The sequence below is a fragment of the Puma concolor genome, chromosome B3, assembly GCF_028749965.1.
Source record: "Puma concolor isolate L17-30 chromosome B3, mPumCon1.1.hap2, whole genome shotgun sequence".
Taxonomy (NCBI): Eukaryota; Metazoa; Chordata; class Mammalia; order Carnivora; family Felidae; genus Puma; species Puma concolor.
This window is the reverse complement of record NC_141672.1, coordinates 113,001,847-113,027,742: the sequence shown is the minus strand read 5'-3', so window position 1 is coordinate 113,027,742 and position 25,896 is coordinate 113,001,847. Positions and strand designations below refer to the sequence as shown.

Below are 25,896 nucleotides of genomic sequence, written 5' to 3'. Positions count from 1 at the left end.
GAGAGCTGAGGTTCTGACCCACCCAGAGCTGGCCTACCTACCACTGAGCTCTGCGGAGCGAGCACCAGGGCGTCCATATCTCGCAGCTCACTGGCCTCCATCCGGGGTGCGCGCGTGGGCAGGTTCCTCCCCCCCGGGCTGGGAAAGGGTGAGTCCCTGCCAGGTTGACGGAAGGTGAATGCAGGCCCTGACTGTTGGGGGACCCCTTCACCCCAACGGGGAAGTGTGGGGCTGCTGGAGAATGCACGATCCGATCTCTACCGCCTTCCCAAGCCTCTAACCTGATGAGAAACTTAAAGTCTGAGATAAGGCTGTCAGCCTGCAAGGGAGCCCAGACCACAGGAGGAAGGAGAGGAGGGAGACCGGTGAGGACGGGGCACGCAGCGCCTTCCCACATCCTGGGGAAGCAGGTGTGGAAAACCGAAGGAGGTCATGCAACCCCTAAGGTCAGAACCAAGACCCCCAGGGGGGGTTCTCCTGGGAGGCGGGCTTCAGCTCAAGCCGCAGAGGCACTGTCCCCCAGTGAGGAAGGCCTGCTCCGTGGGCACTGAGCCCCCCACCTTGGAAGTGTCCAGATGAGGTCTGAGGCACCTACCCTGGGGAGGAGGGTGAAGTCAGGGGTCCGGACAGGGGCCTGGCAAACCTCTTTCACATTAAGTCCCAAACTCAGCCGTGCATCCAAATAACCCAGGGGTTGTTGCTGGAAATACAGAACAGACTAGGCTGAGCCCATCTCGGGCTTTTGGAGTCAGAATCCTCGGTGGGGGGGAGGGGGGGGGGCAGCCCGGAGACCCGCCGGGCTATTAAGCTCCAGTGCCGACTCCCAGGCATGGCCCCATCCTGGGACAACTGTCCACCTCTACGCGGCCTGGATCCAGTCGGGAGACAAAACACTCGGAGCCCAAAGTGAGCAGAAGCACGGGGAGCTGGGGACCAGTGTCCGCAGGAGAAGGTGGAAAGTGTGCAGGTGGAAAGTGCGTGCCCAGTGAGCAGGTGCCCATGACTCAGCCCCTGCTGGGCAGAGTAGGAGAAATTACGGCTGCCCTCAGAGACCCCTTCTTTCTGGGGACACATTTCATAATATTTTGAAGGATCGATAGGAAGGAAGGAGACAGACTCCTCTGAGGGGCCACCCGCCTCCCGGATACACCCCCCCGGGGATTCACAGCTACCTCGAAGGCCACACGTCCACACTCGAATCGTCATCTGTCCACCCCGCCACGCCTCTCTGTGTGCGCGGCTCCCTCCGCAGGCAGATGGCCTGGAAAATTCTATCTCCCCTTCAGCGTCCACCTGAGCCCCTCAGACGCCAGCCCCTCACCTCCCATCTGCCCTGGGCCTCCTCTGCCAGTCCTGCTGCACGGGTGCTCCGGGGACAGCGCATCCGCCTCCCTCCTGGACGGCGAGTCCCAGAAACCAGCGCCTGACCTGCTAGGGAGAGCTCAGAAAAGATCTGCCCAGTGCGGTAGGGGAGTTCAGAGAAGGGGCCCAGAGCAAGGGTGTCGGGTAGTGAGGGAAGGTTCCCAGGGGAAGCCGAGCTTGAGAGGGGAAGGGTGGCCTGGCAGAGGAGAGGAGAGTGCCCCCAGGGACGGGGACTATAAAGCAAAGGCCCAGGGCAGGAATGTGGGCCGGCATCCTGGCGGTGCAGGGTTCAGAGAGACAAGAGCTGCAGGAGGGGAAGGAACGAAGGTGGCAGGGGGGCACGGGGAGGAGGCCCAGACCCCGCACCGCTGGCTGCAGCCCCACTCTGCGCCAGGTAGCTCAAAGCCACCTCCCTCCCCAACTCCTTCCTCAGCTGCTCAGAATTCGTGAGCTGCCTTCCTTAGCAATCGTGATCTTCCCCCACTGGGCCCGGGGCGGTGGGGGGAGCTGTTGACTGATTTTTTTTAAAATTTTTTTTTTCAACGTTTTTTTATTTATTTTTGGGACAGAGAGAGACAGAGCATGAACGGGGGAGGGGCAGAGAGAGAGGGAGACACAGAATCGGAAACAGGCTCCAGGCTCCGAGCCATCAGCCCAGAGCCCGACGCGGGGCTCGAACTCACGGACCGCGAGATCGTGACCTGGCTGAAGTCGGACGCTTAACCGACGGCGCCACCCGGGCGCCCCCTGCTGTTGACTGATTGAACTGGTGGGAAAACGAGTCCAGGGAACACAGCCCCCCGGGGGCCAGGCAAGTGGTCAGGGGCAGGAAGGAGCCAGGGAAGTGTGACCTGGCAGAAGGAAGAGGGTCGCAGGGACTGGGCAGGGCGATGGGGAGGTGGCTGGCGCGTGCCCAAACCCTCAGCTGAGACCAGACGACGCTGAGGGTCAGAGAAGGACAGAGGGCCCAGCCAGGAAAGGGCACGGCTTCGACGTGGCCCCATAGCCACTGACGAGCTCAGATAGGCAGGAGCCTCCGTCACACGCAGTCGTTCCCATCGGTGATGTGGGAGTCAGACGCACCTGGCTTTGAGCCCCGGAGCCTCTCCGGGCCTCACTCTCCTCCTCTGTAAAATGGGGACGATGTTGATTCGAAGTCCCTTGGTCTATTCCAAGCCCTTATGGGCAGGGTATGCTCCACCGGGCTTTGACCCTATGCCCCTGGGGGCGGGGGCACTTTCACAACCCCCAGAGTGACTACCTCTCCGGCCCGGTTCGGGCTCGGTGCACAGCAGGGGCTCAGTGGTGCCCCCGAATTTATGCCGACCCGACGGAGGACGTTCCTCCCCCGGCCTGCCGTGGGCTGCAAGGTAGATTGCAAAGCTGACCTTCCTTCCTCCTCACTGGAACGTTATTTTTCCTGCTAACCCCACATCCTAGCCAATACATTTCACAATATTTGAATATGGTGGATTCAGAGCCCCACGGGCTGACCTGTGCCACAGGTCCTTATTCTGGCATTGTTTTTTTTTTTTTAATTTTTTTTTTTTTTTCAACATTTATTTTTGGGACAGAGAGAGACAGAGCATGAACGGGGGAGGGGCAGAGAGAGAGGGAGACACAGAATCGGAAACAGGCTCCAGGTTCTGAGCCATCAGCCCAGAGCCCGACGCGGGGCTCGAACTCACGGACCGCGAGATCGTGACCTGGCTGAAGTCGGACGCTTAACCGACTGCGCCACCCAGGCGCCCCTATTCTGGCATTGTTAAGCACAGGCTTTTTTCAAGGGCCGAGGCAAAATGCATTCGTCAAAAGCCCCTGAAAATGGGAATAAGAGGTCCTTCCAGATCAGCCCCCACAACTGTGCAGTCAGCGCTCAGGACGGTGGAAACGGCAACCCCCCACCTTCTCTGGACTTCCGCTGCTGGACCGCCTCTGAGGCCCCAGCTGGCCTGCGCCCCTGCCCTCAGGTCTGCCCAGAACCCAACTGGGCCACCAGAGTCCACGGCGAGGAACCAGCGAGCGGGTGAAGGTGGGAAGGGGGGGATTCTGGCTGTGTCTGTCCCTGACCCCGGCCATCCCTGCCTGCTCCCAAAAGCCCCTGCAGCCACTGGTTGGTGTTGAAAATGATTCACTTTGCCCAGGGGGAGTGCGGTGGGGGGGGGGGGGGGGGGACACCAGGCCTCTATGTGAACAGTGAGAAGAAAACGATCATTTTCGTGCTTCAAACACGTCTCCCCTGCACATGTCCCCACGGCGTCCCACAGAGCACCGTGAAGCAGCAAGCCCCGTCAAAAGGTCTCTCTTGCTTCTTGGCCCAGGGATGTCACACTGGGCTGCATCTGTGTGGGGAGGTAGAAAAGTGGTCGCCTCAACACGGTGAATTTCACCATTACGGATTCATTTGTTTGGGCTTTGAAGGAAGGGCCGAAGGTACATTCCAGGACACCGGGGAGAGGGGAAGGTGGCACCAGGATGAGCTGAAATTATGGGAGGAAATTTCCGTCCCCTCACTTTCCACACAGAGGCCCAGATCTTCCTCCCGGAGCAAAGTGAGTCCGCTTCCACGGGCACTGGGCAGCAGCTGGTGCTCATGGGGGAGAAATCAGGGCAAAGAACCCGGGCGCGTTAGGGCCCATCCTAAACGGTTTTTGGGAAGACGACAAGGGCAAGGAGTCCAAAGACCTGGTGCACGTCTGACTGAGCTGTCCCTGGGAGGCCCAAGAGACCCTGCCACACGCCGCGTGTCCTGCCTGTGCCTCAGTTTCCTCATCCCAGCATGAGAAACGGGAGGCAGCCTACCTGCCCGCAGCGGCAGGTGCCTGGTTTGCGGTGCTGAAGGCACAAAGCGCTTTTGCTCACCCACTGCAGGGACAATGTCACCCACAGAGGCCTGTCCTCCTCAGCCCTGGAGCCCAAACAAAGCCGGCTGTAATGGAACGAGGCCCACCTTATCAGGAGGGGTGCTTTTCCTTTGAAAGTCAAATCTGAGGCCTTGGGACAATGAAGCGTGGGTGTTCCCACTCAGCACACCCAGGCAGGCGGGGTGGAGGCCTATCTGGCCCAGCCTGGCCCAAGAGCCCCCCCAAACCGGCCCGGCTGGCCCCCGCCCCGTCCCCCGTCCCGGGGAATTCACTTCCTCAGATCCCTCTTCTGCTCTTTTCAGAGTCTTAAGGAAACCCTGAGGACGGCAAGCAAAGGCATCCAAAGGGCAAAATTTCTCTAGAAGAGATGCCCGGTGTGAAACCCGGACCCAGAGACGTCGGCCGCTTACCCAGGATCACACAGCACGGTGGTCCTGGGGTAAGTCCCGAAGCCCCCAGGCTTGCTGAGCAACATTCCAACGCTCAAGCATCAGCTGGACTGAGGACAGTGATTAAGCCAAGCCTGACTGCAGGGAGGAGGGAGGAGGGAGGAGGGGGGAGGGCAGCAGGGCTCTCACTTTCTCCCTCCCACATCCTCTCTCCAGCTTCATGGTTAAGCCAAATGTTTCATCCTCCTTCACACAATTTCCTTTTTTCTTTTCTTTTTTTTTTTTTGTCACTGCCATTTTTTTTTTGGTTTGTAAACCATCGGTCAGGTTCTAGAGAGGATGTGTCCCCAAAACATCCGAGAAACGAACTACTAACATCCCACATTTCAGCTGCAGCTCCCCACCCCTACTTTCAAAAGGATCCCCCCCCACAAGGCATCAGGGAGCCCCGATCTGGGGACACACTTGCTCCCTGCCCTGGGGGCATCCCAAGGACACTTCAGCCTCACTGAAGGGCAAGGTCACTGAGTCCATCCCCACCCATCTAGCTTGAGGGCGCCCCAGGGGCTCCCCTGCAAGCAGTGGGGACCCAGCACCGCCCCCACCGCTGTTGACAGAGCCCATGGGGACTCTGCTGCCTCCCGTCCCTTCCCATCCCAGCGGCTCACCTGTTGCCCCCAGGGAAGCCATCACCATCCTCCTGCCATCCTCCTGCCCCTCGACCTCCCCCATGGACAGCTGGCCCGCGGACTGCGAGAACCAGGGGCCTCCTCCCCAGACCTCCTTTCCCCTCCTTTCCTCTCCACACCTTTTCCACACCCACTGTCTGCTTGAGCTCTTCCTCTTTCAAGAAGTCTGCTCTGCCAACCACAGCCCAGCTGGCTTCCCTTTGTCCTCCGCGCTGGCGCTGGTGGCTGGGCCTGCACAGCATGTTGGTGAATCATTACACGGTGTCTTTCCTGGGGAGGCAAAGCAAACACGGCAGCATTCTAAGACCCACGGCACACGGCCCAGTTCAGAGTTCATAAGAGCTAGATAAGCACTCGGTGAATACGACATTACTTCCCCACAAATTCCACTCTCAAAAAGGTAAATAATTCCCTGGGCAACAATAAAGAAATCGCAAGGTAGCATGAGTAATCGCCGGCTGTGTGCGTGTGTTTGTGTATGAACTCCCTTTGGACTCGCTCACCCGGAGCGCACAGGCCCGGGACCTAGGCCCACGTGATCGGAACAGGCAAACCCTCCCCGCCACCCTTCCCGAAAAGACACCACGTGGTGTGCCACAGCGTGGATCGGCGAGGGCCCCCCCATCTCCAGCACAGCAATGTCATCGCCAAACGTTCCACCATTAACACCCCGCTCGCCATGGTTCGAAGGCTATTTGGTCTTTAAGAATGCTTCTCCCAATTCAGATGCCACTCTGCGGCTCTAAACCCGCTGGCATCTGAGCCCGAGGGAGGCTCTGGAAGAGAGGAGGGGGTGTTCACGGGGGAGAGAGAAAACACCACCCTGGTGGAGGCTCTCTTGAGACAGGAGGGGAAACAGGGCCGCTGTGTAAGCAGCTGAAGGGTGGGAGCAGGGTGCCGGTGGGGGGCTGGTGGTTGCAAGCTGGGGGAGTGAAGGTGGGGAGGCGAATTCATCCATGGATGGGTGGTGTTAACGTGCCATCAAAAAGGTAAGGGGGCGCCTGGGTGGCTCAGTCGGTTGGGCGTCCGACTTCGGCTCAGGTCACGATCTCGCGGTTCGTGAGTTCGAGCCCCGCGTCGGGCTCTGTGCTGACAGCTCGGAGCCTGGAGCCTGCTGTGGACTCTGTGTCTCCCTCTCTCTCTCTCTGCCCCTCCCCTGCTTACACTCTGTCTCTCTGTCTCTTAAAAATAAATAAATGTTAAAAAAAAAAAAAAAAAAAAAAGGCTAAGGTCCAGGGAGGCTGCTGTCTTCCGGGGAGTTGGGTTGGTCCTAATGTGGGGTTAGACCACCTGTCACTGTTTAGACTCACCATCAGAAGCAGCCCCACCCTGAGCCCCCACAGGGAGCTCACACAAAGTCAAAGCACTCTTGGGAATTAAAAAAAAAAAACAAACCCACTTTCAACAAGTATCCACAGGACCCACCCTGCTCTTGGACCCTATCACCTGCCTCTTCTCCCCCTTCCGTGATCAGACCTGCCCCCCTCTCTTATCTTCTTCTCCAGCCTCACTTTGGACCTCTGCCCACCCTCCTCCACCTCCACGGCCCTGTGCCTCCTCATCTGAGTTCCTGCCATCCCCACCACCGAGGCCTCTCCTCATCTCCAGGCCACCTCCTCCAGGAAGCCTCCCCCTCCCCCCGGACAGCCTGCTTATTTAACCACCCACACTGTGACAGTTTTGGAGCCTCACTGGGACCGGCAGTCGACAACCCCTCATACTCTGTCCCTGTCCAGGGGCACTGTTGTCTCAACTGTATGCATAGAGTTTTAACGTATGGAAGTGACCAAGGGACACGCGGAGAAGCTAATGCCCTTGAAAGAAGATTTTTATTACTTACATTTCCCGAGAGGGAGCGTGTTACACCTCCCAGGGCCACATGGAAAAGCACCCGTGTTGGTCAGGGGGCAGAAAGGAACGAGGGGAAGACACAGGCCACTGCCTTTATTAGGGTTTCCATGGGGAAGGCAAGGCAGGGCAGGGTGACTAGCTTAGGGTTAGCTAGTTTGAACAGTTCAGGCGGGCTCTGGGGCACAGGGGCTGTCCCCAGTTGTCTGGTCCCTGGCCCCGGGTGGTTCAGGGCAGGGGACGTTATGTGGCGTGTAAGAGTGAGATAAGGAAGGCTCCAGATCACAGGCAAGATATAAACAACTGGGACCGTTAGTCTAAGAAAGCACATGATGCATCCACTTGCCTCCCGGCATCTAGCTGAGTTTCCAGTGCTTTTTAATCAACTGCTCTCTGGCTAACACCATCAGTCTCCTGCCCCGCTAGCTTTCTGATTCCTCGTCAACACAACCCCATCCCTGGACTAACTGCAGACTCCTCCCTCCCTCTGCCTGTTACACAACAGAGAGGAGTTTCCCAACCGGGAACTCACCCCAATGCTTCCTCAGGGACCTCCCCACCAGGGACCCGCCACTCAGTTGACTCTCTCCCTCGGCATTCATAATTGTTAAAAAAATAAATAAAATAAAATAAAATAAAATAAAATAAAATAAAATGCAGCGACAGCCAAAAACTTCTTGATCAACTGTGGGGGAAACACTTGTAATTGATCTGCTAGACAAAACTAGTTTCCTTCATATATAAAGATCGCCTCCAATTCAATAAGAAAAAGACCAACCACCTGAGAGAAAGGAGGCAAAATATATGAAAAGACAGTTCACAGTAAAGAAAACACAAGTGGCTCTCAGGTCGGTGAACACAGCCAAGAATTGCAAATTAAAACTCTATTGAGAAACTATTTTTACCTTCCAGGTTGGCAAATGTCAGCAAGTTTGGTAACACTTCACGTAAGAGGGCATGGGACCAGAGCACCCTCATCCACCGCTGGAGTGTATCTTTCTAAACTTTTATGGAGAGCGGTCTGCTGATATCTTTCAAAATCCAAACACACACCCTTCCGGCCCTTCAATTCCTCTCCCGAGACTTTATCCCACATGAACCGCCTACTGCAAAATGACTAGATGACAAGGCGATTCAGTGGGACGTTGTTTGTGACACCCCAAAACCAGGAGATTCTTCAAATAAACGTGCGACATCCACGCAGTGGCACATTCTACAGCCGTGAACACTCGAGGGACCAATCTGGAAGCATCCCAAGAGAGCTAAGCGGGGAAACGACAAATGAAGGGCACCTGTGGGCCACCCTTTGGGGGAGAATGAATCGATACACGGTTTTACTGATTCGTGCCAGAACCGTCTCTGGAAGGGTACGTAGGAAGCTGGTGAAGCTGCTTCCAGGAAGGGGAGAGCGCTAGGAGGCCAAGGGAGACGGGAGACAGAGACTTTTCACAGGGAAGTCTCTGCAATTTAAAATTTTTTCGGCACCACGTACGTTTACTTTCTAAGAAAAGAAGGCGGGGCGGGGGGAGGGTGGGCAACAAGCGGATGAAATAAACAGAACAAAACCTTCCCTGACCCGCCTCCCTTTCTGGCTTCCTCTCACCTCCACAGAGGTGTCTGTAGCTCTGCTTCTCCAGACACGCCGTCTGTCTCTGTTCCCTCCTGCCCCGTTGCCTCAGCCCGACCTGCCCCAGGGCACTGGGCTCCTTGATTTCTGGTCTCCGACTCCAGTGGCCACTCCGGCCCCACCGACCTCACAGCGGCCTCGCCCTCCTCCCCGACTCTCCGACTCTCCCCCGCACCAGGCACCACGGTTTTTCTCTGCTCCCTCTCTGGGAGCTCCTCCCCAGTCTCTACATGGTGGAGCTCGCTTCCAGGTCCATCTGCTCTCCCTGGGCTGCCTCGTCCACCCCAGGGCTTCACTCATCATGGGTATGCATGTGACTCCCAGACGTGTACCTCTGGCCAGACCTCTCTTCTAAGCTCAGGGCCCCACCTGGAAGCCTCCCAGGGGGCTCCAACCCAAAATGCCCAAATGTCACTCGCCAGCCTCCAACAGTTCCATCCCGCGCGTCCGGGAGGCTCCCTGGCCTGTGCTCCCTCCCAAGCACCCCAAGCGTCTGGCCCCTCTCCCCACCTCCACCATGCCTCCCCTGGCTGGTCTCCCTTCACACTCTTCCCCACGTCAGGGCCTGAGCACACACTGTCACCTAAGCCCAGAGTACTCTCCCCTGCTCCCTAGGTCTGTTTCATCTTGATTAATTCTTACATATCTTCTAGAGCGTGGATTAACATCGTTCCTGCAAGAAGCATCTCCCGGCCTCCGGACCGACGGATCCCAACTGAAGGTGGTTTCTGTCCCACCAGGGGACATCGGGCAACGCCTGGGAGACATTTTTGGGTGTCACAAATGGGCCGGGAGTGTGATGGGCAGAGGCCAGGGATGCTCCTGAACGTCCCACAAGGCATGAGACAGCCCCCCCACGACGCGGGATGACCTGGCCCGAATGGCAGTAGCTCTGAGGTGAGAGACCCTGACCTGGACTAAATCACGGACCCGTGACACCCTCTCAGTACACGCTCTACTTCCGCCGGGGATCGCCGACCCCGAATGTGATTCCATGCGTAACTGTGCAAAGATATTGGCCGAGTTCCATTTCCTAAACTTTGGAGGATGCATAAGTGAATTACACTTACCGGCTCACGATATGTGATGTAACCGGCTCACGTTTATCTATCCCCCACCCCCAGCACCCAGCCCCAAGCGCAGAGACTGATGGTGTGGATTGGTATGACGCGCTCAGGGCGGGGCGGACCCGGACCAGGCAGGGGTGGCGTCCTGGCCTCCAGCTCTTCTGGGCCCTCTGTGCCACCCCAAGGTCGCCCCTTCCGGGTCCCACCGCTCTGCACCCCACTCCGACCCTCGTCCCCACCCCAGGGGTCCTAAGAGACCCTTCCAGACCATCAGGCCCCAGCTTGCCCCTTGGTCATCTTGCCAAACAGGCCACTCCCCCGTCAGCTGACCCAGGCAGGGGCGGGCACCTCGGTTCACCCAGCCGCCGAAGCAGGTCCACCCTGAGACCTGCTCCCTCCATGCACCCCGGCCACCCGGCTTCAGCGGTACCCAGTTTTGACCCACCTGGCCCTCGCCTTAAGCGTCTTTCCCTCCCAGTCCGCCCGTGACACCACCCGCACGGACATCCTTCTGGCTGGTATCACTTCCCGATTAAAAACCCCTTCAGCACCTCTTACAGCCCGTAGCCAGGAGCCCAAGTTCGCCAGCCTGGTCCACCCACCTTTCGAGGTCCACGACCCTCTCCACGGCCCCCTCGCCAGCCACACCCGGCTTCAGCAAGCACACGCACCACTGTGCTTCACGGCACGGGTCGGCCCTTCCTTCCCCTGCTCTGCACTCCCCCGTCTCTCCTCTACCTGGATGCTTGGATATCTCGTGTTCACCGTTAACATCCACTTCTGACACCTCTTCCTCACCAGTACGGCGACGCCTCAAAAGGTTAACCGCAGAATTTCCATCTGACCCGGCAAGTCTGCTGCTGGGAATATATACAGAAGAACTGGGAGCGGGGACCCAAATGGATTATCTGCACACCCACGTTCATGGCTATACTACTGGCAATGGTCAAAAGGCAGCAGCAACCCAAATGTCCACCAACAGGTGAATGGAGGAAGAAAATGTGGTATATACTTAACGGTGGAATACTATTCAGCCTTTATTTTTTTTTTAATTGTCTTTAATGTTTATTTATTTTTTAGAGAGAGAGAGAGAGAGAGAGATGGAGCACGAGCAGGGGAGGGGCAGAGAGAGAGGGAGACACAGAAGCTGAAGCAGGTTCCGGGCTCTGAGCTGTCAGCACAGAGCCCGACGTGGGGCTCGAACCCACGAACCGTGGGATCGCGACCGGAGCCGAAGTCTGGCGCTTAACCTACTGAGCCACCCAGGCGCCCTGCTATTTGGCCTTTATAGGGAAGGAAATTCTGACGCACCTAATGAACTTTAAAACATGATGCTAAGTGAAGAGCCCAGATGGGGGGCTCACATGGCGTGTGATCCTGCTTACACGTGGGACCCAGAACGGTCCGATTCACAGAGGCAGAAAGAACAGTGGCAACCAGGGGCTGTGGGATGGAGGCGACGAGGAGTTAGTGTTTAACAGGTTTAGACTTTCAGTTAGTATTCAGTGGGTACGGAGTTTATAGGGCACACCTGTGGCTCTGCAATTAAGTACTGAATCTTTGTCCTCTCGGACTGATGGTGGGGTTCCTGAGGTTGAGCCCCATGTCCGGCTCCCTGCCGACAGTGGGAGATTGGGATTCTCTCTTTTCCTCTCTCTCTCTCTCCACCCCTCCCCCCCACTCTCACTCCCTTTCTCTCTCTCAAACTAAATAAGCTTTTAAATAAAAATAGTAATAACATCGTTGTGCACACTTGAAAGCTGTCAAGAGCAGCTCATAAAAGTCAACCTTGGGGGCATCGCGGTTTGTGAGTTCGAGCCCCGCGTCGGGCTCTGTGCCGACAGCTCGGAGCCTAGAGCCCGCTTCGGATTCTATGTCTCCTCTCTCTCTCTCTCAAAAATATTAAACATCAAGGAAAAAAAAAATGTTTTAAGTCAACTTTGTATGGGGACCGATGGTGATCCCCTCGCAGTGTATGCTAATATCAAATCATTATGTTGTAAACCTGAAATCAACATGTTAAACATTAGTTATACCTCAGTAAAAAAAATTAAAGAAAAAGAATGAATAACCCAAACCAATCATCTGGGTTAATGCTATCCCAAATCTCACAGCCTGCTGTACCCAGAACAATGACTTACTTCCAGGATTCACTGACAAACCCCTTCCACCCCTGGAGGACACACATTTTCGCCCTTCCGTCAGGCAATGAGGTCAGAAGGGGCTTCTGTGGACAAAGTTAATAAACAGCTAACTTGGGAGGAATAAACAAAATAAAGCCAGGGCTGGGTCAGTGCAGGCGTGTGTGGACCTTGCGTCTGACACCACTGGGTTGCATCCCACACCACCACCGCCCCCCCCCCCCCCCCCCCCGCCACCGGCTACCCACTGGCTGGGCTGATTCACTTCCTGTGTCCTCTCAGGGGCAGGCAGCCAGAGAGGGGACAGGGGACTGTGGAGGAGAAGCTGAACCCTTAAGGCACGTAGAGACTATTAGTCACTGGCTGGAGGGCTTCCAACCTTAGTGCTCATGGGGACCACAGGCCTGCCTCCTCCCATCACCTTCTTATGTAAGCCAAGGTCTGGAAGGCAGAGTGAACTTGGCCTTGGGGCTCAGCAAGAGGCAGTGGCCCAGAGCCTCCCTTTTCCTCATAGCTCACGTCGCACCCTACCCTCATAGCTCACGTCGCACCCTACAAGCCGTTGGGAGCCCCTATCCCCAGGCCCCCCGTTCATGCACTGTCCATATTTATAAAATAGGGGCTGGAAAAGACAAATGTGTCCCTAGTCATCAAGGTGTCTTCAACCAGAGACCCCCTGGGGTTCTCCACCGGAGATGATTTTGCCTCCGGGACATTGAACAACATCTGGAAACATCATTGGTCGTCAAGACGGAAGTGACAGGTGGCCCCGGCACCTGGCATCCGAGGGGTAGAAGCCAAGGTTGCTGCTAAGCATCCCGCGACGCACAGGGCGGCCCCCACCCCCACAACAAAGACCTGTCCTGCTCCCAGACGTCACTAGCGCTGAGGTGAGAAATGCTGATCTAAGCCAAGCTGTTTTCTACCGATGAGGCCCACCCAGGAAGGGACAGGGCCAAAGTCACACCGTGATATAGTATCAGAATTAGCACCCATGGTTCCCCACCAGCCACAGCAGCCTTGAGCTCCCAAGAGTGCAGTGACCAACTCAAAGATTGGTACTGGGCTGGCAGAGTGGCCCGATTTAGGACCACGCGACCTAGAAGCCCAGGGTGGCTGGGCTCTGGGCCTTTGACAGGCTCCCAATCACTTCTACCGCGGTCAGCCTGGCCAGGGGGCTCCCGAATAACTGAAGGGGAAAAAACGTCTCATGGGCGATGGTGTGCTCCGGCAAAATGCGGGCTTGAGGCCTAGGCAAAATTCACCACTCACACCCCGCAGAGCACGCTGGGGGTGGTCAGGGCCACAAGTGAGGCCAATCCTGTGAAACAAACCCTGCCTTAGAGGACACGGCAAGGGCAGGAGTTACAGCTTGGGTCACCGCTCTGGGACACGCTGCCTTTTCTCCCAGACACTAAAAACGGCTGTGTCTCTTGCACCTGTTGGCCCCTCGCTGCCACCTGCATAATTTCAAAATCATGTCTAGAGTCACCCTGTCCTTTTCCCCAAGCAACCAGCCCCAGGTCTCCAGGTACCGGGGTGCAGGCCAAGGCCTCAGAGCTGACTGTGCAACCCCATCGTTGAAGGAAGGGCTGACTCACGCTATGTCACAATAGGGGAACTTTTCCATTCGCTGTTGCTGGAAGCCACCGAACTTGTAGTGATGGGGGCGATAAAGAGAAGGCCAGGGGTCAGGAATGCATAAGCTATGTCTCGGGTCAGGGTCTCGCCTGCTCCGGGGGAAGGGAGCCCGTAGGGAGCAGTTGGGGAGCAAGGAGGGGGGACCACAGTGGGACACAGAAGGAGTCACCATTATGGATTCACTTCTTCAGGCAAAGCATTTTCTTTGTCCGCCCCCCCCCCCCCCGCCATCTCCCGGTCCCCTTCCTCCCCAATTTTTTCCAAACAGCTGATAAACTCGTAAACACGTACATCCCTAGAGGCACAACTTCTGGGTGTCTCCCCCAACACCAAGGCACAGGGGCATTTCCGCTCTGCATCTGACAAACCACAATGAGAACGGAAAAGGATCTGGGGGTCAAGAGCAGGGCTCGGGGGAAAGAGCCAAAGCTCCCCAAGGCGGGTGCTGGCCACCCTGGCGTCCAGGCTCTCTGTCCCATCTGTGTGGCCTGCTGGGTCGTACAGAGGCAGCACGGCCGAGAGTCTACGGCCGTCCAAGGGTACCTCTGGCCCCCCTCTCCCTCTGCCCAAGTGTTATCTTGGGCAAAGTTACACCACCGCTCTGGGCCTCGGTCTCCACATCTGTCAAATGCAGACGACACGGGTTTCAACGTCATGGAGTTATTGTAAAGATTAACCAATTCGTGCAGAGAGGTTAGAACACGGCCTGGCAAACAGCTAACAATTACTGAATGCTTATGACTGGCATTAAAATGCAACGATCACCCCTCCAACCCCTCCAAGCCATCGGGGAAGAAGGCAGGAGCCACATTTCCTGTGAGTGTGAAGAGGAAATGCCTCCAGGGACCTCACCTCCCACCTATGGCCCTACTAACTTCCTCCGGAAGTCATCTTTGTCCCATCTCTTCTCCAATTGACTCCACAGGGGCCCAGAGTTTTGCCTTGAGACACAGATAAAATTCCTTTGCTGAAGATGGTGGCTGAAAAGAACCACGGGGGCGGGGCCGAAGCCGCTTGGTGTGTGTGTGTAGGTGTGTTCCATATTTTCTATTGCATAGAAAGTTCCGGCTTCTACTGTAGATAGTTCTTGGACCTCCACTCCACCCCCACCCTCGAGCTTCTCCATCCTGCTTGTCCCTGCACTGGGGTAGTTCTTGGGTCCTCCAAGGAAACCACTCTGATCAGATTCCTAAGTGAGGTCTCAGAGCCCCAACCCTTCCCCAGGGCCGTGGGCAGAATAATGTCCTCACTCTTCCCAGCCCACACATCTGGTCACACCTTCTCAGACTGATTTGTTAACCTTGGCCCATGATCTGAAGCTCCATCCTTCCCCCCAGGGCTGCCTGGGGACCTGGCTCTGGTCCTCCTCCTTGGTTCCCCAGTGTCCCGGGGAATTTTAAAAGACTGCCTGGAGGGGCGCCTGGGTGGCGCAGTCGGTTAAGCGTCCGACTTCAGCCAGGTCACGATCTCGCGGTCCGTGAGTTCGAGCCCCGCGTCAGGCTCTGGGCTGATGGCTCGGAGCCTGGAGCCTGTTTCCGATTCTGTGTCTCCCTCTCTCTCTGCCCCTCCCCTGTTCATGCTCTGTCTCTCTTTGTCCCAAAAATAAATAAAAACGTGGAAAAAAAAATTAAAAAAAAAAAAAAAAAAAAAGACTGCCTGGAAAGGCCACTGTTTTCGCCACTAACTGAGGAACTTCCCACCTCTGGAGAGCAGCCCTGGGAGTTTTCTTTGGGGGATGGGAGTCTAAAGGGGAGCACTCCTCCCTGGCTCTCTCAGTTCGCAGGGTGGCCATGCGTTCTGCCTGGGAGCTGCCTCTCTGGGTGACCTGAAGGTTCTTGCCAAGGCAGCTCTCAAGCACCGCGAGCAACCAGGTGCAGGGGACAGAGACCCAGCTTTGAACGAACTTGAGTTCCATCAAGAAGAACTCCAGCTCTGCCTCCAACAGGTCACTCTGGGCCTCAGTCTCCCCGTGAGGAGAGGAGGGGTGGGGCTGAATGTGTTCATTTATTCAACACGCATTAAGTAAGCACCCATTACACACAAGCCACGGCGCCGATCCCCGGCGGCAGAGCCGTGACTAAAACCGACAGAAAGCCCTGCCTTCACGGCCCTGATATGCTAACCGGGAAGACAGATGATAAACGAGATAGAAAAGGAAACGAGACAGGATGTTCGCTGATATGGAAAATACAGCACAGAGAGGGTAGAAGGGATACGGCCTCTAACGCCATTCCAGCTGAGAAATTCTGGGTCTAAACCTCTTCCCCTACTGACTTCTGGTTAAGACCCAGGAACTGGCAGAGGCCTCCTCCAGGGAAGACAACTGACCAACTCTGGCTGTGCGGGCCTGTCCTGAGGGCAAAGGGGACACCTGGGCCGGCTGGGGAGTTCAGGGCTACAGGGCTCCTGGCAGGGCCTCAAAAGTCTTCAGGGCCCTGCCATGGAAAGGCCTACACCCCCTGCCATGCTTTCCCACTTGACCATGGCCTAGAATGAGCCAGACACTGACCACCTCCTCCTCTAGGGGCTCTCAGACCCCTCCGGTCCCTCCTCCTGCAGCCTCCCCTGTATGGTAGAATGTTCTCTCTGCTTACATAAGGATGGGGGGAAGGTTTTAAAAAAATCCAATTTTAGCATCTTCTTTTCCTGTAGAGACTGTTTTTGATCAGTGAATACTTCCTGTGAACCTACTGTATGCTCAGGATAAGACCAGCTCTCTGAGGGAGACCAAAGATGTGTGATCGCTTCCCAGACGTATTCACAGGCCACGTGGGGAGCTCAGGCTAACACACATACACAGGAGGAAATCACCATCATCTCTTACAGTTTGCTGGGAAGCTTACAGAGCCCTCTGGACCGCTCACTCATAAAACCACGCAGACTCTATTGTCCCCGTGTTACAAATGAGGAAACTGAGGCATGCACCGTCTCTGCCCTCCATCCATGGTTGCCCCATGAATGGGTAAGGAGAAGGAGGAGGCAAAGGGTCAAGTTTCCAATGAGATTTCCTGGAAGGCTGGGTAGGACTCCAGTGCAAATGGGACAGAGGCCTCGGTCTCCCAGGGCAGGGCGAAGCCGGGCACATAACCCACCTCCCTTGGGCCTGACAATTGGATCCAGGGTAAAGGCAAAGCCTACCTGTCTGGAAAAGCACAGGGGATCATGGATGCGCTCGCTGGTTTATAAAGCATCAAACCGCCCCAAGTGGGTGTCAAGGACCCTCGGTGGCAGGAGGCACCTTTCCAGTCCAAAGGAAAGAATCTCTGCCCTTCGAGGTTGATTCAGTCCCTTCCTGTTGGGCAGCCTCTGGGAGCCGGGAAACTATGGCTACGGCAGTGAACAAAACAGGTGCCTGCCTCCCGCAGTCCTGGAGCTTAGCAAGGAGCTGGCTCTCTCCTGAGGAGCCGCCTGACCGGATTTTACTTCTTCTTGGAGGTGCCCTTTCCTGACCTACCCCTTCCAGAAGAACCTCCAGGGAAGAGGGGAGGAGGGGGAGAAGAAAGGAACCCCTGCTGAGTCAGAGGCCCGGGCACCAACCACCTGGCTCTAGGAGACTGGTTTGAAGTTCAGGTCTACCATATTTTCCCCCCCAAATGACAACCTGTTTGAGACTCCTCCTCCCCCCCCCCCCGCCCCCCCCAACCTTGCTAATGGGATAAGACCTACTACCTCGCTGGTTTATTGTAGGGGGGGGGGGGGGGATGAAATCAGCGACGCGTCCATGCTAGTGATGTTAGCTCTTACTCTGATCCACGCACCTCCCTCATCTGCTCTCTCAGGTTCTGCGTGGAAAAGGGCATCTTTCACCCCCGTCCTCACACTGAGCTGGGCGTCCTCGCCGCCTGGGCTGCACGAAGCCCATTCTGCTCAGGTCCGCAAGGGTCACAGAGCTCTAGACCTAGCTAGGCCCCTGCCGGGCTGGTGGGGGAAGGGGGGGTTGGGGACGCCACCCTCCCTCCTGCTCTCAACTCATCCGACTGGGGCTTGGGGAGTGCCTGGGGGGAGCCAAGGATGCCCAGCCGGGCGGCGGCCTGCCGGAAGACAGAACAGAAGCCGGGATGCCCCGGTGGCTGGGCACCCACCTGAGCAGGGCCCAGCCGCCCCCCACCCCGGGCAGGGGACGCCCCCTCACCCGCACCCCGCCTGGCGCGGCCGGCTCTCCCGTCGTGGGTCTGGCCTCCGGGCGGCGGGAAGCGCGAATGTAAACATCCCTCCAGAATTCGCCAACTCCGCAGTCCCCATCCGAGGACTCTGCTCAGGGGCTCGGGGACGGGCGGGGAGGGGCGCAAACGCCCAGGGGAGTGAGAGATGGGACGCGCGAGAGGGCGGGCATCCCCAGGTGTCCGCGGAGACCCGGCGCGCCCGCCCCCAGCTCCGCTCGGGCTCCCCGCGCGGGGACGTGCGGGGCCGCGGCGGTCCCGGCGCAAACTTTCCTTCCGAGAGCGGCCCTCGGCGACCTCGGCGGGCCGCGGGCAGCGCGGGGGCGACGGCGGGGTGCGCGTGGACCCCAGGCGCGGGGTCCCGCCCTCGGTTACCTGGGTTCCGAGGGGCGCCGGCGTCCGGCGAAGGGGGCGCAGGGACGCGGCACCGGCAGGCCGGACACCGGGACGCTCCTCCGGGGCCGCTGCGGCCCCCAGACACGCGGGCGCTGCACCTGGCCCGGCCGGTCGGCGCGCCTACCCCGTGGGTCCCGCCCCCGGTCCCCTCCCGCCCGGGGCGGGGCGCGCAGGCCCCGGGGAGGAGCCGAGGGCAGGGGGGAGGGCAGGGGGCACCGCGGGGGCACCCCTCCCCGCGCGACCCGCACAGAACCACGTGCCACCGACGCCGGACTCGGTGACCTCCGGAGCGGCGCCCACCGCTCGCCCCGCCTGAGATGCCACCGAAGCCGTGCGCCAGGTGGAGTCGTGTCTAGGCCCCCGTCGCCCGCCGGACCCCTCCGCACGCTGCACCGCGCGCACCCCCACTCCCGGGGGGCCGAGGGCTGGAAGCCTGCCCTTCAGAAGAATGCACGGGGTGGAGCACAGAGAAGGAAAAAAAACAACCGGGTCCCCGCAGCCCCACCCCACCATGATCTCTCCCCACCCTTGGCTGTTCTTGGCCTTGGCCAAGCTCCACCGGCTCTCTCCGGAATGCCCCTGCCCAAGGGAGCTTTGCCACCCTCTCCCTTCCCCAGGACTCCACTTCCCAGGCCTGGAAGGTGCCGGGCCTGGACTTCTGCCACTCAGTGGACACAGCAGAAAGAGTCACAGGGACACAGGGGAACAAAGAAGAAACAGCCACCCAGACTGTGTGGCTACGAAGGAAAAAGTTGTAGGTTGTTCCTGCCTGCCCCCCCCCCCCCCCAACTCTCCTAGAGGAATTCTGGAAAAGGCACCCTTTGGACAAAACTTCCAGAATGAAATGGGGGGCGGGGTCGACCTTCCTTGCCTGCCCAGGTTGTCTGAGCTCTTTTTTTCTGCCTGCCCTGCCTTGTTTGTTACACGTGCAGACACAGTGGAAGGAGCACAGGACCAGGAGCCCAGAGGCCTCCATTTGGCTCTGTGGCCTTGGGCGGGTCTCTAGCTCTTCCTGAGCCTCAGTTTCCCCGTTTGCCGTGAGTTAATGATCTCTCAAGCCCTTTTTGCGGATCCTCAGTGGTGCTGTTGGGCATCTTGCTGAGGTTGGCCTGCAGCTGTGCATCACGTAAAGAAGTGTGTGCACGTGCGTGTGTCTCACTTGTCCTTTCAGATGTAAGTTCTTGGAGGGAAGGCACGACCCGTACAAACAGGCAGCCGTGCTGTGCAAACCAGAGCTTGACAGGAGTGGGGGGCATGGGGTGGATCCCAGTCCCAGCTTATGCCGAACTCAGAGTGGCCTCGTAATCCCTGCTTTGCCTTCACGAGGGTTTGGGGGACTGAGATTTGAGACGTGGAGCCCTTTGCGGGGGAGGCAAGGCCACAGGTGGTGTCCTTTCTGATGTCATCTTTATTTTTTTTTTTTCATTTTTTTTTTTCAACGTTTATTTATTTTTGGGACAGAGAGAGACAGAGCATGAACGGGGGAGGGGCAGAGAGAGAGGGAGACATAGAATCAGAAACAGGCTCCAGGCTCTGAGCCATCAGCCCAGAGCCCGACGCGGGGCTCGAACTCACTGACCGCGAGATCGTGACCTGGCTGAAGTCGGACGCTTAACCGACTGCGCCACCCAGGCGCCCCGTCATCTTTATTTTTTAATGTTTATTTTTTTTAAAATTTTTTTTTCCCAACGTTTATTTATTTTTGGGACAGAGAGAGACAGAGCATGAACGGGCGAGGGGCAGAGAGAGAGGGAGACACAGAATCGGAAACAGGCTCCAGGCTCTGAGCCATCAGCCCAGAGCCCGACGCGGGGCTCGAACTCACGGACCATGAGATCGTGACCTGGTTGAAGTCGGACGCTTAACCGACTGCGCCACCCAGGCGCCCCTTAATGTTTATTTTTGAGAGAGACAGAGCACAAGCAGGGGAGGGGCAGAGAGAGAGGGAGACACAGAATCAGAAGCAGGCTCCAGGCTCCGAGCAAGCTGTCAGCACAGAGCCTGACACGGCGCCCGAACCCACGATCTGTGAGATCGTGACCTGAGCTGAAATCGGACGCTTAACCCACTGAGCCACCCAGGCGCCCCGTAACATCATCTTCAGATGCCCGGGACAGTGATGGGCTTTGGAGGCAGGATAGGGCGTGAGGTGTTTAAAGCCAAATGCTGGCCTGGCCCCCAGCTTGCAGAAGCTGTTGGCACGCACAAGGCAGGCACACAGCCCACCGCTGAGCAGAGACAGCCAGTGCCCCACCAGACTCCTGCCCACCGCAGGCCTCTTTGTGTGCACCTTGGGGACTGAAGAGGGACGACTAAGTGGCTCCCGGAACCTAAAGGAGTGTGGTCGGTGGATCTTGGCCAAACACCTGGTCACCAGGGGCCACAGCCCCCACCTGTGCTGCTGGGAGACGAAAGCCTAGCTGAGTGGTTAAACAGGAACCCTCTGGAGAGGGCTGTGGAGCAAGGAGAGGCTGCTGGGGAGAAGGGGGGAGCAGAGGAGAGGGTGCTGGAGTCCCAAGGAGGGTCTGGAAAGCTGGGCTGGGATCGGTCGACCTTGGGGGATTTTAAGGCCACGCTGGTTGGGAGATAGGGGCACGGGACATTTCTGGAGAGACCCGGACCCCAAATTCCCCAACGAAGCAGCCGATGATATGTCAGGAGAGGCAGCGAGGTGACATGGAAAGAGCACCAGGAGTCGGGCAGCCTGGATGCAAACGGCTTTGAGCAGCTGTTTCTTTATCTGCGAGCGGGGATCGGAATCCTGTTCCTCGTAGGGTTAGCGTGGTGACCACAGAATGCATTTGGAAGTGCTTTGGGCGCAGGAGTGCTGCGTGAATTCAACATTCAGGCTTTGTAGTTTCTTTTCAAGGGCCTCAGCAAACATTTGTGGGACCGGCCCAGCGGGGGGGCAGGCACTACGTGTCCTCGTGGCCATGGGAGGTGGACCACGGAAGGGTGTGGGGGGATGTCTGCAGCGGTCCGAGGGACCGAGGAGGGGTGGGGGAAATGGAGAGCATCACTCAGAAATGTCAGTTCTCTTTGGGGACACCTTTATAACACAATGCAAATATCCTTTTTGGGCAGAGCCCCGCCCTCCATCCATATGACGCAGAATCTACATTTCTCCCTCTTGCCCTCGCTGCCCCCTGGGCGTGCAGGGTGCCAGGTGTCGGAAGTACTTTTCCCAGCCAGGAGCCCACTCCTCAGGGGGCTCACCAGCTCCTCCCGGGTGGCCCCAGACGGTCTGTCCCCTTTGTCCAGAAGGCTTTATCTGACAGCAAGAACTGTGCACCCCAAACATAGCAGGACTCGGCAGCCTCATGCATCCTTAGCTCTCTTAGCCCCCAAGTTCTCTCCCTCCTCTTACCTCCCCTGCGATGGAGTCTTCAGGCCGGGCTTCCTGCTCCACTTTGCAGATGAGAAAACGGAGGCCGGGAGAGGGGTCAGCGCTTGCCTGACAGTGCCTCTGACGAGGCTCTTCCCTTGCTGCATCGGGGTTGGAAGTATTAGCTTCATTTCACAGGAGAAGAAGTTGCCGCTCAGGGGGAGTACATGGTTGACAGAAAGGCCTTCTCTCACTATCCTGGGGGCCAGAAGTCTCCAATCGCTATGTCAGCAGGGCCACGCCCTTCGAAATTTCCGTAGGAGAGTGAGTCCTGATCTCTTCCAGCTTCTGTGGGCTCCGGGCGGTGCTCGGCTTGCGGGGGCGTGACTCCAGTCACACTCCCTTCTCCTCCGTGTCTCTCTGGGTCCTCTCCTGTTTGTATGAGGACTCCAGTCCCTGGGTCCAGGACGATCTCGTCTAAAGATCCTTAATTACAACTACAAAGGCCCTTGTTCCCAAATACCTTCACAGACCCAGGGACTGGAGGCTAGGACATGGCATTATCTTTTTAGGGGACACCATTCAGCCCAGTTCGGTGTTTTTCCTCCTAAGGGTAGCACCTCGTGGTCCCCCAGTGTCGTACCTCATCTCAGCTGCCTGGGAGAGGCCTCCCTCAGCCTCCTCCCCCACCTGGTTGTTTAGGGAGGAGACAGGCTAAGGCCACTTGGGGGCCTTGCTGGGGCAGTGAGTTGGGGGACTCCCCTTCCTCTGACTTCCTGTCCCAGCACCTCCCAGTCTGACCATGGCTGTTTCAGTAGCACCCTTTGTGTCCTTTTCTCTAACACCTTTCCATCATGGGGTACTTATGGGAAAGACTCCCTTCAAGGGGGATGTTCTCCCCGCCTTCCGTGCCCCAGCCCCTCTACTGATGCCCAGGGCTTGACAGCCCTTTACCGGGGAGCTACAAGAAACGACAAAGTTTTGCATTCCCCACAGGAATCACAGACCCCCAGGGGAACCCCCCCGCCCCGGGGGGTGGGGGGGCACAGTCTCTCCCCAGGTGTGGATCCGGTCCTTAGAGCGGAGTTGAGGGAGGTAAAGCATGAGAAGCCCCCGAAGGGTGTGTGTGGAGTGGGAAGACGCTGAGAGGGGAGGAGGGTGACCCCCGCCCCCTTATCTGGAACTGACCTCGGCCGGGGCTGAGCCACAGGGCCAGGCTTAGGGCCCGGACACCCGCCTCCCGAGGGAAATACTACGAGGGCCTGTGCCCGGTGGGTTTTTCTCCACCAAGAACCAGAGAATCTGGAAGGGCCTTCAGGGTCATTTGACCTAAGGGGTAACGGTGCTCAGGGAGGAGCAGAGATGCCATGAAGGGGACCAGCAGGCTGATGGTGTCTCGCGTGCCAGCTTCCTAGGCCAAGGCAGGTCCGTACAGCAGCCCACAGTCCTCTAGGCAAGGGGCTTGGGCAGCCCCTGTTTGCAAGGGGAGAGCTCCAGGACTGGTCTTGAGGCCACAGTAGCAGAGAGGTGCACGGGGTCTATTGGGTGGAGGGTTTCTAACGGGTGGCCTGGGGGAGGGCACACATGGACGTTATGAAGGAGATTTAGCTCCTGCCCCACCCCCTGGCAAACTCCATCATAACCCCACCGCAACCTCTGTTTTCTCCTGTCAGCCTCGGAGGGCCTCTGTCCCTGCAGCCAAAAATGCCCTAGCGTGAAAATATAATATCTAATCCAGCGGTTCTCAATCCCGGCTGGACATCAGCACGAGCCACCGATTCAATCCAAATCTCTGGAGGTGGGGCCTGGGTCTTTTCTAAAGTTCCCCAGGTGATTCTGGCGGGCAGCCGGCGTGGGGATCCCGAGGTAGTCCGACGCCCTGGGCTGTCTGGCTCTTGGTCTGTGTCCTCATCATCCCGCCCCCAGTGCCGTGGGTGGGACCCAGGTCACAGCAAATATACATACAAATACGGGAGCCCGCCCCTACAGCTCCAGCACCCACGATGGTGGCCTACGTACCCCAAGAGCCATTGTAGCAACACTTCCTGCCTGGATTCTGGGCCATCCATTGCACGTGGCTCAGCGCTTCCCTGGGTTTCTCCTGCTCCTGTCCCCCTGAGCCCCACGCACCGGGTGTGGACGGCGCAGACCAGGTGTGGACATGCTGGAGGTGAGTCAAGCTCTCCGGGCGGGGGAGGAGGAGGGTAGGGAGGGGGACGAGGGGTGCCGCCTCTGGTTCTCTTCTCTCAGCCGAGGCCGCTGCCTCTCCTCCAGGCTTTTAAGGACTGCCCTCCCCCACCGCAGCAAACGTTGACTGCCCCGTGAACCCAGAGACTCCCTCCCAGACCCCCAGCTCTCTCTCTGCCCCCAGGTACCAGCTGTCGGCAAGCTCCCCGCAAAAAACGGACTCCCGCTCTCTCTCCAGAGCCAAAGGCACACGCATCACCTTTAACACAGCAGTCCCACCCCTGAGAGCGTATCCTAAGGGAATAATCCTCAAGAAATGAAAAAGCTCTTTGAACAAAGTTTCGGCATCGTATCCAAAAGCAGGGAGCTGGAAGCAACCTAAGTGTCCAGTTCCAGGGTACCTGGGAAGGAACAGCACACCCACTGTAAAAGCTAATTGTGAGGACGGTTGCAACATCGGAGATGGCTAATGATACAGTGTTGAGTGCAAAATTGCATTGGGCAGGAGCCCAGCTGTGAAAAGTTGCATATGTGCATGTACAAGGGCTGGAGGGGAACTGGGGGCAGGGCGGGGGCGGGGGGGGGGGGGGAACCTCCAGTGCCCGCTTTTTAAAAGGCCGGCAATTGTGGGTGATTCTTTTTCTGATTTCTGATATTGTTGTAATATTGTTTGTGCAATAAATGGCTGAATGAATATAAAATAATAGTAATTATTATTAGTCTCTAGGGGAAGGCTCTTGAATACACCTATTCAAGCTCAGGTATAAATGAGCACAGGTCCCCCGTGTGGGCTGCCTGGGTGGAACATTTGCATTTGAAAGAAGCTAAAGTTTCAGACGAACCCTGGCATTCAGGTCCGGGTCGCAGAGCTATTTTATAGGCAGGTGAAGGCCTTGAAGTCCCCAGCCGTAGATGAGCCCCCTTCTCCACACATTTCTTAGCTCAATGTGCCCACTTTGTGGGGCCACAGGGGAAGGGACAGCGCACAGGTAACCCAGCCTCTGAGCCTCGCCCTACACTGCACATTATTTTATTCAATAATAAGGATCTCTGTGGCATCAGACAGCGACACTCTGGGCAGAAAAGGTGCCAGGGGTTCACAGCCAGGAAAAGGCAGGGGCTGAGATCTGAACCCTGGTGGGGGTTCAGCTAAGGGGAAAGGGGCTTCTCCCCTCTGGCCTTGGGTGTTTCCTCGGAGATGAAAAAGTGAGCCTCTCAGTGACAGCCTGGATGCACAAGGACAGTTCTAGTCGTAGGAGTGGGACAGGGTGCTGACGGACCCCAGGGAGAAAGAAGGACAGGCTGGCGCTGGGTCTGAGGCTTTCTTAAAAATCTGGGTGTGGACCTTTTGAAGTTGTGTGCTCAGGAAAGGCGCAGGAAGCTTGCTGTGTTCTCTGTCCCCACCCAGCTCCGGAGCTGTCAGAGGTGGGAGGGGGAAGTGATCCCCTGCTGATCTCCTGGGGCCTGGCTGGCTAGGCAGGGCAGCTCCAGAGAGCCAGTGAGCCCTGTGATATATACCCAGTCTGCTCACGGGTGTGGAAGTCCAGATTTACACAAACAAGCAGGAAAGCTTCTTTCTGACCAGAGCATTGAAGGCGACAGTCCCCACCAGTGTTTACCAAGCTCTTACTACTGCTGGTGTGAGCTCTATAGACCCTGTATCTCATTTAATGCTCACTGAGCCCCATACCATTGTCCCCGTTTCAGAGTTGGGAAAGTGGAGGCAGTGACTTGGATGAGGTCACGCAGCAGGGACTCGGGACTGGTGCAAAGTTTGTGCTCTCAACCGCGGTGCCATTCTGCCTTAATAACCAGAGGCTACATTTTGATTTCCGAAACTTAAATATATATATGACTTCTCCTGGAACACGTCTGCTCTGAAGTTCACCACAACGTACATCCTAACAGCTAACGTTCAAAATAGGACTCCTATTCGCATCAGCCAGCTGCTCCCCAGGCTTTCACAGGTCCAAGCCTTTGAGAAACAGTCCGCTTATGGGAAATACAGAGCACCTCGATCAGTTTCATGCATTAGAATACAGGGACCATAACCATCTATTAGCCATCCTAGCAACAGTAGGCTTGCAAACGACTTGCCTGAATGGCTCCATGACCTAGATGCCGAATTTGTATCGCACAGCCATCGGGCCTGCTAGGATTTCTTCCTCCTCAAAAATTGTTGTGCAACTCTTTTCCGGGA

The 25,896-nt window shown here is 57.3% G+C and overlaps 1 protein-coding gene and 1 long non-coding RNA gene across 8 annotated transcripts in view; one reads left to right on the top strand and one right to left on the bottom strand.

The window, feature by feature from the left end:
* The window catches only part of PAQR5 (progestin and adipoQ receptor family member 5), a 73,069-nt gene extending 54,748 nt beyond the window's left edge, over positions 1-18,321 (bottom strand). The window contains exon 1 of one of the 7 annotated variants that reach the window (XR_015252752.1): positions 4,637-4,658. The gene's annotated coding sequence lies outside the window, so the exon portion shown is untranslated. The other 6 variants (XM_086711079.1, XM_086711083.1, XM_086711078.1 and 3 more) reach the window with 6 other exon arrangements.
* Positions 5,502-11,907, top strand: LOC147580299 (uncharacterized). The gene is made up of 3 exons (XR_015252766.1): positions 5,502-6,172; positions 8,065-8,519; positions 9,433-11,907. It is a non-coding gene; the product is annotated as an uncharacterized LOC147580299 (long non-coding RNA).
* Positions 18,322-25,896: the final 7,575 nt, after the last annotated feature.